This window comes from Pan troglodytes, chromosome 6, assembly GCF_028858775.2.
Source record: "Pan troglodytes isolate AG18354 chromosome 6, NHGRI_mPanTro3-v2.0_pri, whole genome shotgun sequence".
NCBI classification, from domain to species: domain Eukaryota; kingdom Metazoa; phylum Chordata; class Mammalia; order Primates; family Hominidae; genus Pan; species Pan troglodytes.
In genome coordinates this window covers 93,909,424-93,929,294 of record NC_072404.2, presented here as the reverse complement: position 1 = coordinate 93,929,294, position 19,871 = coordinate 93,909,424, and the positions used below count along the sequence as shown (strand labels likewise).

Here is a 19,871-nt window from a genome sequence, read left to right as displayed (position 1 = left end):
ACCATATCTATTTTTAAAATAAAGAACTGGTGCATAAAATTACATTACTTTCCTGTCCCCTTCTATGTTTTTCATGAATATGTATTGTTTAGCCATTAAAGTTATTCACCTCCTTCTCCTTTTTAACTATATTATTGGCTTCATTCTTTTCCCATTTAGTAAAAATATAATATGAATATAATCATTTCACCTTTTCCCCTTCCATTTTGCTTTCCTTGCTATTATCTGAAACTTCAAGCACCTTTGGTGGTTTACTTCTTCCCTAGTTCATTAACTAAGTATTCTTCCTTTACTTACTTATCTTATTTTTGATATATCTAATTTTCAGATGTTCTATTACATTATTTATTTTCTTATTTTATTTCTTAGGATTTCAGATGATGTGAAATAATATTTCTTTTTAGTTATAAGAATATTATGATACATAATATTCCAATACAATATTACATTTGCATTGAGAGAACTGTGCACTCTTAGGCTCATCTCCTAAGATTAGCCTTAAGGGAAAAAAGTTAAAAAGAACTACAAACTTCCTATCTTAAATTATACTCTCTAAGAATGACAACTAAAAATAGTGGCTGTGAATGACACCAATAATGTATTCATTTCTATACAAATGGAAACTGTGCAGTAACGAGAATTGAGCATGGTACTTTCAAATTATTAGATAGCCACAATAAAGATAATGAACTGGAAAACGGTAGTTACAAACATAACGTAGTTTATACGGCATGGACATCTTATATAACCGCTGGAGGTTAGCTATGCCCTGGGACACTCAGGATAAATAATTCATTTTCCATGTAACACGATTCTGACCAATGACCTATAAGTAGAAGTGCCTTGTGGAATATCCGGGAAGTGTCTTAAAGGAGGAATCTGTTACTACCAAGTTTTTTCTTACTTCAGGCATTTACTTGAGGAGCTGCCTTAGAAAATGATGTAGAAACTGTATATTGTGATCAACAGATCATAAAAGAGAAGGAGCTGGCATTCCTGATAATGTGGGGCTTCAGACCAGTGTTAGAGACGCTTACAATTAATTCAGAATGTTATAAACTTTTCTATTGCTTAAGCCACACTTATTTTGGATTTTCTGTTAATTACAGATTAATTTATCTTCCAAAGCAAAAGTCAGTTGGCAGAGTTGAAATTGTGTTTCAAGTTAGTTATATTGATAAACAATGTGTCATTGAAGGAATAAAATAAATAGGAAATAATGACTATCATAAGAATCTCTTGTCTCAAAAATTGGGCTGAGACATTTTGTTGGTATTTATGAACTCTCTCATTCCACATATGCAAACCTTTTTCTCATTGCACGGTTAGAGAAGGCTTTGCATTAGACAGCTTAGCACTGCGCAGAGATGAAAATGGAAGGGGAGGAAGAATCTAAAAGCCAAAGTGATTGTAATTCCTTCTTGTTTAGAAATTTAAACCATTCGTCATCTGAGTGAATTTTAAATATTTCTTAACCAGTATTACTTTGAACAAAGGAGATGATCTAAGTTTTGTGGAGCCCGAAGCTTAAAAAATGTTTTTATCCTCTTTAAGATAAAATGAGGATAAAATTATAAATACAACTTTGGGTGTTAAAGGATTTTTTGAAGAGAAAAAAATGCCAAACATACAAATATTTAACAGCTGTAAAACCTATAAAGGTCACCTTTATCATCTTAGTAGAAGAGAATGATCACAATTGATCATAGTTGATTATAAGTTGTTTTTAATTTTAAAATTTAAGTATTTCAACTTATATTTTTATTAAATCATGAAATACTTATGGTTGTCCTTCTTTTGAGGTGTATTCTGATTTGTATAGTCTCTTTACCAATGCATTTTTTTATCAAATTGCCATTTAAAATTTTTAAAAAAGTGTTCATATTTCATTACTGTTATTAAAGATTGTAAAAAATCCAAGAGCCTATTTAATATTTTTTTTGAAATCTATATCCCTGTAATTAATTACTTCATTTAGTATCATCTGAAAAAGAAACAAATGTTACAAATACTGTTATCTTTCATCTTTATCACTTTTATGTCACATTCCATTAATATTTATCTAAACTTTTCTGTTATTTAATAAATAAATTTTAAAATGACAAGAGAAAGCAACATACAATAATAAAAATGTGACTAAAAATTTTTAAATTTTTTTTTTAAAAGTGACTAAGTTCATAAAGTTAAGCTGGAGCCATTAAGCCCTTCACAGAATCATCTATTTTGGTAAGATAATCTAAAAACACTAATAATAAGTGAAGTATGAAACCTGTAATATAGTTATAAATTTATCCTCACTTTTTGGAATCTAAGTTCAAAAGGTTATCCATATATGAAAGTTTAGAAGACATACTTATCTTATATTTATATTGGTTAAAAGAAATAGTCATTTTATTAAACTACTTAATATTAACTATTTTCTTAATTTTACAAATAAGCGTGATAAAAATATAATAACACTCAGGTCAAAAATTAAAACTGCAGCATTGAGATGAATATTTAACCAGTGAGTAAATTTTAAATGCAAATTCCAAAAGAACATAACAAAAATATTGTTCATTTACCATTAAAAAAAACATTTCCCTCACCAAATCTTAAATTATGGTCTCACTTCAAAATCTAATAATGAAGTGCCTTAAAAAAGCACTAGGTGCTCTGTAGTTCTCTTTATCAACACCTAGATAAACATTAAAAGATTGATTCTAATCTGAACAAGGAAGTGTTACTGTGAAATGAAGGTGAACATGTTCATAATTTCATTAAATTCTAATGATATAATTAACTTAAATTCAGAAAATTCAAAAGGCTGGTTAGCCCAGGAGAATTTCTTCTTTTTTTTTTAATCCGACCTTTCACCTCTGTTTTACCATTTTGAATCCAAACCAGATTAAAAGCGACCGAAAATTGTTAACACATGATGTTGCTTGATGGTTTATAGGAAATTGGTTGGTGGTCTCAATCACACGGACAGGTATTCACATCATAAAAAAGACCATTAGCGTTTGTAGCAATTTATCTCCTTACATTTAGGCCTAAATGAAACAAAAACATTATTTCAAAACAACAACAACAAATTTTTTCAAGGACAAAAATTGTTTAGATTCTGAAAAACATATAATTCAAAAGAAAACTCTCTTGAAGTATATGTAAATATAAATGTAAATAAATATAAGTGAAATAAATGTAAATGATGTTTGAATCACTATAGAAACTCTAAGATTAATAGTGTAATTTCTTTGATAAATAATCTATTCATTTCAAAGAAAATATAATGTTCTGAATTTTTCAGTATTTGGGAACAATGAGAAAAGTAGAGCAGTAGATAGTTGTACAGAATTATCACAAAATCTGTTGTGTATGTACATGCGTATAGATTCCCCAAGAAATGTATTAAAATTTTCTCAACCACTAAAGAATTAAACATAATATTGGCTCATACATCCCTAAATCCAAGTACAAATTCTATACAAATTAAGTTTGAAAGTTATTTTATAGTATATATCCATTTGATAAAGAAGTTTTACATTTAGTACACTTTGTTTCTATAAACGAATATAGTCCTGAAATTCAAGTATAAAATATACTTGAATGAGAATTTAATTTAAGCCAATTCAATTAAACTAAAACTAGAGAATTTGAAAATCTCAGATTGGAAACATCTTTTGCTGCTTCCTCATGCAACCTCCCTTCTTTCTCATCTGATACATGCATTTCTTTCTTTAACTCGTAGTCACATTTTCTCTACTAAAATACATTTAAGGATGAAGAAATTGTGTTTCATAAAACATTAAATTTCATTTTGAAGTTGCTTCAATGAAGATTCTTCAGTGTATTACATTGAAAATATATACTCCTATCATATCTATCAGGAAGTCCTAGTTTTGCCTTCTGTGGTGACACGTAAAACCTATATACCTCTTTCCCCTAAAGTAATGTTTTTAATACCTGCCTTTCAAACATAGTCAGCTACTTTCTGTGACTATGTAGCTAACAATGGAGAGCATCAATATAAACCCTGGCTTGTCATCTTCCCCAAGTCTTGTGTTCTTATGACCATCACATGTTGACTTCACAATGCTGTGAAAAAGAGGACAGTGGTTTTATGAAAAAGAAAGAAATAGTTAAGCACATGTTGCAGAAGTACCAGTTTGAAAATACTGTCACAGATTTTTAAGGGGACAGGCCTTGGGCAAAGAGTTTGTTACAAAACCTCAACAGGTTGGCTAGGGGATGGATATAAGTAATGCACAAATTATATGACTAGTTGGGTGTTGCAGGATCAGGGAGGGATAGGAAGTTAAACTCACTCAAAGATTTCTGGTTTATCATGTTGGGATGATGTAGCACAATCAGCCACAGGAAGGAGGGCATTTGGCCCATCTTCATGGAGACAGCTCTTCTTTTCAGATTTCTAATACTCAGGGGAGAGGTAGAGCCTATTTTCAAGATGAAACAGAAAGTGGGGAGGTGTCAGAGAGTTGAATTGCAATTTAATACATTCAAAACCTTTAGCAGTTAGAATAGATTCTAGGGTGAAATTCCATCTGAAATTTAACATACTGTGATGAAAATATGAAGTTTAAAAAAAAAAAAAAAAACAATATACTGCCCATAGACCAACGAGTTCAGCAACTTTAGGTTAATTTGCAAAATGGTTTTACTGTAAAACATTTGAGTTGTGGCCATGAATTTCTAATGTGCTAATTAGAATGATAACTTTCAAAATGCAATGGAGTCTTATTGAAGTTTTCTAAGGAATTCAGTGGGTTTTTAGAGATCATATTTGGAATCTTAGAAATAATGATAAGAACTTGAGAACACAAATAAGGGAACAGCAGACACTGGGATCTACTTGAGGTGGGAGGATGGGAGGAGGGAGAGGAGCAGAAAAGATAACTATTGGGTACTGAGCTTAATACCTGGGTGATGTAATAATATGTACAACAACCCCCAAGACATATGTTTATGTATGTAACAAGCCTTCACATGTACCCCCAAACCTAAAATAAAATTTTTTTAAAAGTACATGAAAAAAGAAATAATGTGACAAATTTAAAAACTCAGGCTCAGGAAGATTGGGATTTTTCCACAAATACATACCTAGTGAGTAGAAAAGCTAGAAATCAAATCCAGAAAGGTGAGGTGGATCAGATCTGAAGCATTTTATACCCATGGTTTTATGCCAGTCAGTCACAGATGCTTGAGGTTTTCATATAAAGCCTCATGGCCTCATGTCTGTCAGAGGGTTCTCACCCTGCTTTCCTTTGTAATAAATACCCTTAAAAAAGATCAAAGCATTTTTGGTACCAAACAACATAACGTAATTGATGGTTTTCCTTATTGAACAAAAAGCTTATATACACAAGGTCAAAGTTCTGCTAAGAAAGGCTAACACTTGGGACATATGTATCTGTACTGAGTGGGTCAGTTTATGGGCAAGTTACACCCAACAAAAAAACACAATTCTATTGAAAAACATTTTTTTCAGTAAGATGTAGAATTCATCCTACTGAAATCATCTGCATAAAACATCAACATCTTGGGCAATTTACAGGTTATTTAAATTAATACAGGAGCCAGCAGCTATCTCTCGTGAATGAAGTAAGTTTGGTAGGGATAAGAGGGAGAGGTGGGGATTCTGGCAAACTAAACATACCATATTATAGTCAATTTCAGTCATGTGGAAATGTAAGTATTATGTTGCCAGATCTTTCATTTTTTTTTTTCAACATCAGTTGGAGATTCAGAATTTAGTTTTGTTTTTGTTTTACATGAAGGGAAGTGGGTGGAAATATACTGCCTTTAAATCTTGTTGACAAATAAACCTTAAAAATATTTTATCAGCCCAACAGACAACTTTAAGCTTCATTGAATCTGGGGTCTTTCAACTTTCAATCTCCATTGTAGTAGTATCAAATATTTTTTAATCTCCAATGTATTTATATCAAATGTTTTTGAGATGGAATATAATGACAGTGAGAGAAAACTTACAACTTTTTCTCAGTAACTTAAATCTCATGGAAGTTTGTTGAAAATCAATAAGAATCTACAATAAATAGTTTCAGTACAAAGCAAACTTAATCAGCAATACTGTATAAATATACCCAATATGTTTTGAACTAATGAGATTCAGAAATAGTGTTTGTAAATGCTTTATTTCTTCCCCTTTGATTAAAATACAGGAGCCCACCAATAGTAGCTCTTGTTCATAGCAGTTACCTGGGGAACACATCTTTCAAGATCAAATGCAGGACCACTTCACATACATCTGGGGACAGAGATCAGAAATCTATGCTTCCACACTTGTGATTAACTGCTATGTCTTGGATATTTCTTAATGGGTTAAGACACGGAGTCAGAAAAATAAAACTGAATTATCTATCAGGAACAGAAATCAGATTTCCAGGCTATGCTTGGAAACACAATTATCTGGGTTATGCAGTGAAACAGATGCAGCAAAATGAAAGTGAGACAAAACCATGGTAGCTTGTGTCAGACTGTACAATGCAGATGAGACACAGCGGAGGTCAGAGGGAGGAGGAGGAGAAGAAATATTGGGCTCAGTCTCTGAGACCGAAAGAATTTATAGGCAGATCATCAAAAGATGCAGAATATCTGGAAGGCTTGAATACCTGGCAAGATACAGTGGTGAATCCCCCACCAAGTCTGGTTCACATTAAGATGTGTGTTTCAGCTCACATACTTCCATCCCTGGCCTAGCAGGACAAGCTGGGTCTATAATAGAGGTTAACACATGGCAATATTTTTATGCCTTCTCTTAATGCTAAGTTCTGAGAAACAGACAACAACTACGAATCTACAAATAGAAATCTAGTTCAGAGGCCAGGGACTGCTTTCTGTCTCTTCACTCTTACTTTTCAGTCCACTATATCATCAGTAAATTTGGTCTTCTAAAACCCTTTTAAAAAACAATATATCTCATTTGTAGTAATCGTGATGAAAAAAGATATGGTGAGAGTCCAGTCTGGAACTGTTTTGTATGTCTCGTTTATAACTATTTTGAGTAAAAATCTTACTTAAATAACAATATAGCTAAAATTCTAAATATGACGGCAAAGATAGTCTCATCGTTTTTTGAAGACATTTAATGAACATGTACTATGTGTCATGTACCATTATAGGATTCTGAGGTGAAGAAGCTACAGGTGGTCCCAGGCTTCTTCGATTTCGAGATAATGACAGAGACAGACCTGAAGATAAATGATCATAACTGTGTGAAAAGCACTGTTAACGTACATATGAAACAAGTGCTATGTGGGTTCTGAAGAGCAAGCTGATAATTAACCAGCAATTATAGAAAAAATTTACACTTCAGGATTATATAAAATAACAATCCTTCAAATTTGTATTAATTTCCCTTTTCTCTGCCCATCATTCATTATTTGCCTGATTCATTATTTGATATTGATTAACGATACTGAATTTTGTTGCATTATTTTGCTAAAAAGTCCATAACAAAATATCACAAACTGGGTGGCTTAAATAAATGAAATGGAATTGTTTCACAGTTCTGGAGGCCAAAAGTCTGAGATCAAGTTTTTGACAGGGCTGTATTCCCTGTAAGGATATGGGAAGATCAGTTCCAACCCTTTTTCCTAGCTTCTGGTTGTTCATTGGCTTGTAGCATTTTAACACCAATATTCACATAGAATTCTCCGTGTGTGTGTGTTTCTCTGTCCAAATATTTCCTTTTTATAAGGATACCTGTCATATGGTTTTGGGGCCTACCCTACTGTAGTATAACCTCAATTTAACTAGTTACATCTGTAATGACCCTATTTCCAAATAAGACCACATTTCAAGGTACTTTTGGGGTTAGGACTTCAATATGTGAATCTGGGAGATATACAATCCATCCATAACATTTGTCTGAAGCCTGTTTATCTTGTGAAAGGCCTGAGTTCCTTCCAAGGATAGGATATTCTGAATCTGAATTTAAGTGCAAATATTACCAGTTGGATACAGAGCCAGGTGTGTTTTCTGTAAACTGTGGGAACTTGGGAAATATTGACAATGAGGTCTGTAAGTGATCTGGTAATCTGAATAATCCATATAAGAGAAATAGGTGATTATAAAATAGTCTAAGATCTAAGTTCAGAACAAATGTCCCTAGTAACAGCAAAGTATATACTGGGTTTATGGTTTTTTACAAAGTCACTTTAAGATTTTGCTGAAATATTTGTATGTTTTTCAGTTAATCCAGGAATTTGGCAATTCTTTCATGGTTTCTTCCAAAAGAGAATCTGTGATGATACAAAACTATTTGATTAGATTTATTCAATCTGGAAGAAGTAAGAATAGGTTCACCACTGCTTAGTTTGGTTTGTCTGACACTAGGCATTACATTGAAATGGTTAGAAAAGTGAGAGAGACACATTGTTTTATTTATACAAAGAAAGATAAACTATGGTTACTATACATAAGTGTTGGTGGAGTACCAAAGAGTGATTGACATGTGTTAATAAGAAACCTATGTTTCGTTGTGATTGATTTATCATATTAAAATACAAGACATAAACTTTGCATTACAACAAAGGCATGTTATATAGAGCATGGGACAGCAGTGGCAAGTCTGGGGAGAGGGTTGGTAGATGGGGAAACTTGTTCTGGCTATTTTGACATGACTGGCACATTTTAAAAGGTGGCATAAAAATAACAAGATTCGTACATTGTATTTAAGTCTTGAAACTTGTATCACTGTGGGATAAATACTTTTTTTTACAAGCACATCATTTAGGAAATTAGAGTGTTGGTATAGCTTCTGTGACTTTTGACTCATTGGTCTAAGGTAAAAGATGATAAATTTAAAAATTAGCAGTAGTGATGACATAATCACATTTGACATTTTCATAGAAAACTTTACATCAAAGGGACACATATAGATACTCAAATTTTGATAAGTTTAAGAAAAACAACAACAAGGAGATTAGTTAGAAAGGTCCAAAAGGAAAAAGGTAGGAAACTTAAATACATAGAAATACCATATACCCTGTCTAAGGATACATTATCAGAGATTTGTGAACACCAACAAAAGTAAATATGAAGGTTAAATGTTTGAGTTTGGAAAAGATGGAGGAGAAGTGATCAGAGACCACAATACTAATCTTTAGGGATAATGTAAAAAAAAAATCAAAAGTCACTCCTAAGTGCATAATAAAAGAATTCCCTTCAGACAAGTGACAATTATATCAGAAATGCAAAATCCACTGAAGATTATATTGACCTATTAGACGATGTTGGGAATGAAACATTCCAAAGAGATAGCAAAAAATACAAAGAGACTGAATGGATGCTTTGTGCTTGGCTTGCTTTCCAGGATGATGAAGAAGTATCTACTCTGGAATTACTTCGTACAAAGAAAGAAGGTGGAGAACTGTCAGAGAAATCAAAACAAAGACCTGATTGAAAAAATATGAGAAATTAAGTGGCCATAAATCACTATGTTCAAATGGTCTTCATCTAAAACTTCTGAAAGAGTTAAAGAAGGATGTAGCTAAGCTACCACCAAAAATGTATCAACACCTTCCATCAAAGAGGAGGGTGATGAATGCCCATCAATCTTTAAGAACAGTTCAGTGTTACTTGTAAGGTTAGGTTTTAATAAAAAACATGGTGTTGTCTAGAATTATTCAAGTCTTTAAAAAGGAGTGTATTTGTCCCCTTGTGGAAACTGTGTACTTTTATAATTAGTTGTTTCTGGAAAAGTTTCTCCACACATAGCCTTTCTTTCTTGTTTTGTTTGTTTTGTTGTTGTTTTTATTGTAATTTCTAAGTGTTTCTACATGAATTTACTACCCTGAACATTACTGAACACTGCTTATTAGACACACACTGATGGGTTACCAAGGAGAGGATTGTAATCCAGCCTACAACAACTCATAGCAGCATTTGTTGGTTGTCAACTTGGTCTGATTGATAAGCAATAGCTTTATTGTTACAACATGTGGTGGCACTTTAGATACTAAGAACCATGCTGAGAAGAGCACAACAAAACCTGCCTGGTAAACTTGATTTTCCAAAGCAATGCATGCAACTATTTTGCCTGAGAATTTTCGCATATCTTGGGAGAGTGGTTGTTTTCAAGTTAGGGCAATTCTATGGTGCCCAGACTAACACAAATTAATAAATGGCTTATTAGCTTGTTAGAGTTTCAGGTGATAAATTCAGCGCTGCCCATTAAACACCAGGCATTGACTGTGCAAGCTCTCTGTTGAACTCTTAGCAGGTGAGCACAAGCCAGGCTTTCCCATCTTGCATTGCTGGTGAACCTCAAATGTGACCTCTCCAAAGGAAGGAGGAGAAATCATTTGCCATGTTTACTTTATATTGAAACTCTTTATAGATGGAGACTCCTAACTGAGCCGAATGTTCTTAGTTAAGAGTGTGAGATGTGCTGCATGATTGGTGTTTTTGACAGTCTCATGAACAATTATTTCATTTGTATCTTTCAGCCATCACCATACCTAAAGAATAAGTTAATGTGAAATACCTGTGAAGTCAAATGTGTTTCATGATCCATTTTCCTAAACGGTGTGATATTTAAAAACCAGTTCACTTTTTTTTGCTAAAAGATAAGAAGGGAGCTTATTCAAGGAACATTTCTCTTCTGCCTCTTTCTCAGGATTACACGTATGTTCTATGACGGCAGTGAATACTCACACTGCTGCCTTCTCATTGCAACTATTTCATCCAAGCCATTCACATTTTGTGTTTTGTTTTTATTTGTTTTACTGTTTTACTTAATGGGGCAATTGTCCCAGAGCAATTATGGACATCCTTTTTTCCTTTTATCTGGATTATGTCTCAGTTTCCAAATTATTGCAGAAAAAAAAAATAAGAGCAAATAATTGTGAATGAAGTGGTGAGGAAAAAATGCTTCAGCAGATAATCAGGACATTTGAAGTGGGCACTTCTCTCAATGTTTTTCAATTATTCAATACTTTGAATATCTAAAAAAACTATGTACTCATTCCTCAGAAGAATATACGATTACATGTAAATATTTTGCTATGCAATTTCAGTGGTTTATAAACCTACAAATAACCATCTCCAGACTAGAAACTTTTGCCTGGCTGATACATTGAGTACAATAAACTACTATTATTTTCAAATAATATTATATTTACTATCAAATAATAGACACCTTGGCCGAGCATGATGGCTCATGTCTATAATCCAAGTGTTTTGGGAAACTGTGGAAAGAGGATCCCTGAGGCCAGGAGTTTGAGGCCAGGAGTTTGAGCCCAGCCTAGGTAACATAGCAAGATCCCATCTCTATAAATAAAAATAAATAAATAAATAATTAAATAATTAAAGCAAATAATAGACACCATGAAACCCTCAACCTGTACAGGGATATTTAGCCTGTAAATATCTTAAGCAGATTGCCTACTTTTCCATCAAATGGAGGCAGAAGATTCTTTTCATACATGAGACGTAGTGAAGCTGTTACTAGATTTACAATTAGAACTAGATCTAAATACAATTCAAACTGTAATTAAGTTGCTACAACATGTAGTTCTTCTAATTCTCTAATAGTTTTTTTATTGATAAATTAAACAGATTGAATTAGGTTTTCTCTAAGTCCAGTCCAGACTGGAAATTATATGACCATCTATATTTTACAGGAAAAAGTTCCTGCTGTCATTGACTGCTGACTTAATAATAGGAGAAGTAATACATCAGTTGAAAACATACAGGAATGGTAGAGTTATATGAATTGGATGTCTGTCTATTTAAAAGTAATTTAAAAAGTTGTTATTTAATTTATATTTTCAGAAGTTTATGTTTTTATATGCTGTTGAGATTTCAGGTTTTTCTATCTTAAATTCATGAACATGATTCCTAGAACATGTATATCTAAAATGTATTATTTTCAGATAGCTTTGTTTTTTGAAACATATTGCAGTTTGCATGCCTAGTGAAAAGGACAGAAAATATATTTTGAAAACTCAATGAATTTATTAATTTTGTCTTCATGATTTCAGAAAACAAATTCAATTGTTTTGTTTTTCTTAGTTTGTATCTAGTTAGGGAAGGCAGAATATGCAAGACAGGAAGAGCCAGACACTCGATTTCAACTGCCTGGTTCAAATCCTGATTGATCTCTTCACTACCTCTTTGACCTTGAGCCTTCACCACTGTAAATTGGAGCAGCTAATAATAAGGCCTACCTCAAGGGATGCTGAGAGACTTAGATGAGATACATATACCTAGGTAAAGTGTTAGGCCACCAGAGGTGATCTAGAAATGTTAACTGTTATTCTACTTAACTTTGTCATTCATTTACAAAATATTTTTTAAATGAGGGTTGTAAGAATAAAACTGTATTCATTATGATCGTTTGGCTCTGAGTAATAGAAAACTCTGATATGCATATTTGTTTCTCTCTCCAATTAAAAAAAAAAAGAGCCCAGGATAGCTAATCCATGGGTGGGAGTGGGATGCTGGTCCATGGGGCCAGCAGGGACTTGGGCTCCTGTATGTTTTTCTCTGCCATCTTCAACTTGCAATTATTACAGCATTGTCCAAAAAGACTGTTCACCTTCAGCCAACATGTCTGTATTCTCACCACCTGTAAGGAGGAAGGGATAGAGAAGGATATGTTACTGTTTTTTAAGGACATTGCTCCTGTTTATATCCTATGGACCAAAATTTAATCATTAATTATAGACCAATCTTAGCTGCAAGCTTTATACTAGGCCTAGCTCCCTTACTGATAAAAAAGATAATGTATATTGGGGGACAATGAGCAGCTTTGCCACAAAAATTAAATAGATCACTTTTTAATGATCAAAATTAACAATTCTTATAAAATATAATTACTTTATGACTTAGACTTAGTGATATATTAAAGCACAGTTTTTTTCTCCCTCAACGGTTATTAATCCCCCTACTTAATAGCTTTATGAACTTTTATATTATATCTTTCTCATTATTCTCTTCATTTTTTATGTATAACTGAAATACTTCATCTCTTCAAAAATTTTTTTAATCCCTCACCTTATTTAGATACCCCTTCTATGTAATTCCATACCACCCATTCCATACTCTAATCATAGGCACTTATAACACTATAATTATGAATTACATGCCTATATCCCTTATTCAAATATTCCTTGTGGGCAAGCACTATATCTAACATGTTTTTGTAACCTCAGACTATTTCTGAGGTTTTGTAACCTCAGCGTATTTCTGGAACATAGTACATTCAATCATTACTCGTCGAAAAAAATAAATCAATGGACTGTGTGAGGAAATTTATGTGCAGTGGAATGTAGAACACTTTGACAATTATTTGATGCATGTAAAAACTAGAAATCAACTATCATGCATACAACATATACTTGTCTAAGCTCTCTAGTTATATAACAAGTCTTTGAATTATTGCTCTACTCTAATGTACCCAAAGGAATACTGCTCCCGATTTCCCACATATTGAGGAAGGTGAGAGCTTTGAGCCATGATTACAATTTAACCTGTATTAATAGTAATCTCAAAATTCTGCGACTCTGTTCTTTTCATAGACAGTGGACAATGAATCTCTACATTTTCAGCTACTTTCATATTCCAGACAGGCTGAAAGTGTTTACTCTGAACTCATTGATAAAGGAATGGAACTGACACTCTCTGACCTGACTGACAAAATGAAGTATTGTCCCAGAGAGAGGATCCTTGCACATTGTAAGACAGTTAGAAAATAGTTCTCCTACTCTTATTTATTTATTTATTTATTTATTTATTTATTTATTTATTTATTTATAGTTTTTATAGTTGTGAGAACACTTAACATGAAATCTACCCTCATAAGAAATGTTTAAGTGTCCAATAACAGTATTGTTAACTACAGGCACAGTATATTGCAATATATCTCTAAAACTGACATACTTGCATTCCTGAAACTTCATGCCAATGGGTTAGCAACTTCCCATGTCACTCTATCTCCCCAGACACTGGCAACAATTATGCTATTTTCTGTTTCTAATAATTTGACTATTTCAGATACTTCATATTAGTGGAATGTGCCTCTCTGTGTCTGGCTTATTTTACTTAGCATAAGGTACTCAAGGTTCATCCACATTGTCACATATGGCAAAAATTCTTTCTTAAGGCTGAAAATATTCCATTGTATTTATATATCACATTTTCTTCATCCACCCATCCTGCTGATAGACATTAAAGCTGTTTCCACACCGTGACTATTGTGAATAATGGTGCAATGAACATGAGAATGCATTATTTTGTTGAGATCCTAACTTAAGTTCTTTTGGATAAATACCTAGAAGTAGAATTTCTAGATCATATTTTAGTTCTTTTTTAAAATTTTTTGAAAAAAATCCCATATTGTTTTCCATAAGAGCTGCACCATTTTACATGTTACCAACAGTTTACAGGAGTTCAATTTCTTAACTGCCAAGATTTGTTACTATTATTATTATTATTTAATATTAACCATATCAACATGTGTGGAGTGATAACTTGTATTGTGGTTTTTATTTGCATTTCCCTAATGATTAGTGATGTTAAGCATCTTTTCATAGGCCTGCTGGCCATTCGTATGACTACTTTGGAGAAATGTCTATTCGAATCCTTAGCCAGTTTTTAAAATAGGATTAGTAGGTTTGTTTTTGTTGATATGATTTTACTTTGAGTTGCAGAAATCCCTTTTTTATTTTGTTAATTAATCTCATTGGATATCTGGTTTGCAAATATTTTCTCCCATTTGATAGGTTGCCTTTTCATTTTGTTGCTTATTATCTTTGCTGCACACAAGCTTTTAGTTAGATGTAATCCCACTTGTTCACTTTTGTTTTTGCTGTCTGTGCCTTTGGTATCATATTTATTTTTTAATATATTTTATATATATAATATATATTTTATATATTTTTTTATATATTTATCATTGCCAAGCCCAATGTCATGAAGCTTATTCTCCATGTTTTCTTCTGTTACTATTACAGTTTCAGGTCTTAAATTTAAGGCCTTAATTTATTTTGAGTTTGTGTTTTTGCATATGATGTAAGATAAGGGTTCAAATACATTTGGATGTTGTTTTCCCAATACTATTTGTTAAAGAAATTATCATTTCCCATTTTATATTTTTGTCACCCTTGTCAAAGATCTGTTGACCATAAGTGTATGGATATATTTCTGGGCTCTGTATTCTGCTCTATTGATCTATATATGTCTATCTTTATGCTAGTACCATACTGTTTCAATTAGTGTAGACTTGTGCTATACTTTGGAATCAAGAAGTGTGATGCCTCTAGCTTTATTCTTTCTCAAAATTGTTTTGGCTATTTGGGGTCTTTGGGGCTTCCATATAAACTTTAAGCTATTTTTCTACTTCTGTGAAGACAACAATTGCAATTTGTATGGGGATTGCATTGATTATTTTGGTTATGGATATTTTAAAAACATTATGCTTGACAATTGATAAGTGCAGGATGTATTTCAACTTGTGTCTTCTTTGTTTCATTGATGTTTTGTACTTTTCATTACACAGGATTGTTCACCTCCTTAGTTAAGGTTATTCCTAAGTATTTTTAAATGCTTTTTTAGATGGGATTGTTTTGGTAATCTCCTTTTCAGATATTTCATTGCTAATGCATAGAAACACAAAAACTTACTATAAAAAACTTATTTTTGTATCTTGATTTTGTATCCTTCAATTTTATTGTTTTATTTGTTCATTCTAAAAGATTTTTTTCATTTTTGGTTTTTGGTGGAGTCTTTAGGATTTTCAATATGTGAGATCAGGTCATCCACAAACAGGGACAATTTTACTTCTTTTTTCTCTTTCTGAGGACTTTTATTTCCTTATCTTGTCTAATTGCTCTTGCTAGGACATTTATTATTATAGTAGAAGTGACAAGAATAGGCATATTTGCCTCATTCTTGAATTTAGAGGGAAGGTTTTCAGTTTTTCACCATAGAATGTGATGTTAGCCATGGACTTTTCATGTATGTTCTTTATTATGTTAAAGTAATTTCTTTGTATACCTAATTTGCTGAGATTTTACCATGAAAGTGTGTTGAATTTTTCAAATGCTTTCTGTGCATCTATTAAGATGATCATGTAATGTATATTCTTCATTCTTTTAATGTGATATGTTATATTGATATTTATATGTTGAGTCATCTTTGCATCCTAGAGATAACACCTACATTGGTCGTGGTGTATGAACATTTTAGTGTGCTGTTGGATGCAGTTCTCTAGTATTTTGTTATGGATTTTAAATTCTATATCCATCAGAGATATTGACCTGCAGTTTTCTTTTCTTGTGGTGTCATTGTCTTGCTGTGTTATCAGGGTAATACTGGCCTCATAAAATGAGTTTGGGAGTGTTCCCTCTTCTTCAATATTTTGGAAGAGTTTGGGAAGACCCAGCATTAATTTTTCTTTAAATCTAGTTGTATTTCATCAGTGAAGTTATCTATTTCTTCTTGACTTAATCTTGTTAAGCTATATCTTTCTAGGGTTTGATTCATTTTTTTCTAGGTTATTCAGAAAGCATACAATGCTAATATTCTCTCATTATCCTTTTTATTCTCATGGCATCAGTTTCAATGTCTCCTTTTTTATTTCTGATTATTTATTTAAATCTTCTCTTTTTTTCTTAGTCTAGCTACAGGTTTTGTTTAGCTTTGAAAAGATAACTACTTCATTTAAAAAACTCTCAGTTTTGTTTATTTTTTCCTATCGTTTTTCTATTCTTTATATATTTTGCTCTAATCTTTATTATTTCCTTTTTATGCTAAATTTGGGCTTCGGCTGTTTTTTTTCCAGTTCCTTGAGGTTTAAAGTTAATTTGTTCACTTGTGTTCTTCTTTTTTAATGTTAGTGTTTTATCACTATAAACTTTCCTTAGTACACACAGCCTTTGCTGCATCCCATAAGTTTTCTATGTTGTGTTTTTATTTTCATTTGTCTCAAGATATTTTCTATTTTCCATTTTGATTACTTCTTTGACTCATTGGTTGTTTAAATTGTGTTATTTAGTTTCCACGTTTGTGTATTTTCCATTTGTCCTACTGCTGTAGATTTCTAGTTTTCTTCCATTCTAACTGGAAAACATAATTGGTAGGATTTCAATCTTCTTCTGTTTGTTAAGATTCTTTTGTGATGTAAAATGTGATCTGCCCTGAGAAATGTTTTATGTACACTTGAGAAGAATGTATACTCTACTCAATATATATGCTACTGTTGGGTGGAGTGCTGTCTACATGTTTGGTAGATCTGTCAATTCATACTTTTGTTCATGTTTGCTGTTTCTGGTCTCCTATTATTATATTGCAGTCAATTTCTTCCTTCAGGTCTGTCAATGATTGCTTTATATATTTATATGTTCTGATGTTGAGTACACACACACACATACATATGCAACATCATAATTATATATATATATATAAAATGTCTTTCAGACAATTTTACTCTTGTATCCTTATATAATGTGCTTCTTTATCTCTTGTGAAGGTCTTCTACTTAAAGTGTATTTTGCCTGATCTAAGTCTAGCCACTTCTGCTATCTTTTGGCAACCATTTGCATGGAGTATCTTTTCCATTTCTTCACTTCAGGATCATTAAACATAAAGTGAATTTCTTGTAGATAGTATATGGATTGATCATATTTATTTCTGATTAATTCAACCCCTCAATGCTTCTTGCTTGAGTACTTTAATCCATTTACATTTAAAGTAATTATTTATTAGAAAATAATTTGCTCTGGCCATCTTGTTAATTTCTTTCTATGAGGTTTTGTTTTTTGTTCTGTCACTCTTCCACTTATGTGGTGTTCCTTTGTCTTTAGTAGTTTTTTTATTGATATGATTTGTTTACTTTCTCTTTTGTGTTGTGTAATTTATATATATATTTTTCTTTGTGGTTACAATGAGATTTAAATAAAATTTCTTATAGTTATATGAGTCATTTTAAGCTGATAACAGCTTAACTTCAATTGCATACAAAAACTCTACATATTTATTTCTCCCTTTCCCACACTTTATGTTATTTTTGTCACAATTTCAAGCTATTTATATTGTGTATCTATTAACATATTTTTACTTACAGTCATTTTTAACACTTTTTGCTTTTAGCTTTTATACTAAAATAAAAAGTTATTTATCCACTGCTATTACAGCATTTTATATATGTCTATATATTTACCATTACCAATTAGTTTTATACTTTCATATACTGTTATGTTATGGTTTAGCATCCTTTCATTTCAACTTGAAAAAAAATCCCTTTAGTACTTCTTCTAAGGCAGATATAGTGGTAATAAAATTATTCAGATTTTGTTTGCCTGGGAAAATCTTTGTTTCTTTCAATTTTGAAAGATAGTTTTAGTGAGTATAATATTCTTGGTTGTCAGTTTTTTCGTTTCTTTCAGCACTTTGAATATATCATCCTTCTAACTACTGGCCTGAAAGGTAAAAATCTGCTGTTAGTCTTACAGAGATTCTTTGTATGTGAAAGTTTCCTTTCTCTTTCTGATTTTGGGATTTTCTTTGAATTTGACAATTTGATTTTAATGTGTCTTGGCGTGTTTTTCTTTCTTTTTCTTTTTTGGTGCATCTTATTTAGAATCCTTTGAGCTTTCTGCATTTGGATTTCCAGTTTCTTCCACAGATTTTGGAAGTTTTCAGCCATTATTTCTTTGAGTAAACTTTATGGTTCTTTCTCTCTCTCTCTTGTCTTTTGAAATTTCCATAATGCATATATTGATCTGCTTAATGTTTTCCCATAAGCCCCTTAAGCTTTTTTTCACTATTTTTCATTTCTTTTTCTTTTTGCAACTCTGTCTATAATTTCAAATGACCTGTATTTGAGTTTGTTGATTATTTCTTCTGATTGCTCTAGTCTGCTGCTGAAACTTTTCTATTACATTTTTATTTCAGTTATTATATTCTTCAGCTTCAAGGTTTCAGTTTTGTTCTTCTAAAAATTTTCTATCTGCTTGTTTAACTTCTTCTATTGTTCTTGTATTGTTTACCTGAACTCATTAAACATTTTATAATGGTGATTGCACGTTTTCTGTCAGTTAATTTATATTTATCTGTTTTATTAGGGTTGGTTTCTGAAGTTTCATCTTGTTGCTTTATTGGATTGTGTTTTCTTGTTTCTTCATTTCCTTTACTTTGTACATTGGTATGATCTACACATTGGGAAAAAAAAAACACTTCACTCAGTCTTCACATATTTGCTTTGTGCAGAAAAAGACCTTCTTAAATCAGTTTGGCCAGATTATCTGTTGATCTCCCAAATCTTTGTGGTAGACCATACTGCTATCGTAGTTCCCAGCCACCCTCAGGTGTCTAGAGTACAACAGTTCCTGCCATTGCTCCAAGATAGCAGAGATAGAAGCCATTCTCTCATATAGAACCCAGAGAGTTAGATCATTGGGTTCATTGTCCAACTCTTTACCTCCCCAGGGAGAAGATAGAATATAAAGTTTTTTCACTCATTCACTCTTCCCTAGGCAGGGGAGGGGGTTGATGGAGGTTGCTTTTGTGCTTGTTTAAACTCCATAAATAGGTACAATTATGTGTCAATTAAAAAGTAAACATAATCTATAAAAAGGTAAAAATAAAAATATTTCCAACAATGAAGAGAGATTTCAGAGGTGACATAATGTTAAAAGTAAAATAATTTTTAATTTTTTAATAAAAATGCATAGACATTATTTAGCATAGATTATTCAAAAATACAGGGATGAACATATAATTTAAATTCATGAAAGAAACAGTCAGAAGAACTAAAAACAAAACAGTAAAAAGTAGTTGCTATTAAGAAATAGAACCCACGAGTAAGAGGCTGGAGATGGTTGGAAGGGAAATTTTCTGTCTGT

General features: G+C 32.1%; 1 long non-coding RNA gene across 1 annotated transcript in view; it reads right to left on the bottom strand.

Moving 5' to 3' along the window:
* LOC100612467 (uncharacterized) overlaps window positions 1-19,871 on the bottom strand; it is a 51,939-nt gene that overhangs the window by 8,862 nt on the left and 23,206 nt on the right. The window contains exon 3 of the long non-coding RNA XR_681497.5: window positions 4,308-4,436. This is a non-coding gene — a long non-coding RNA (uncharacterized LOC100612467). The remainder of the gene's footprint in view (window positions 1-4,307; window positions 4,437-19,871) is intronic.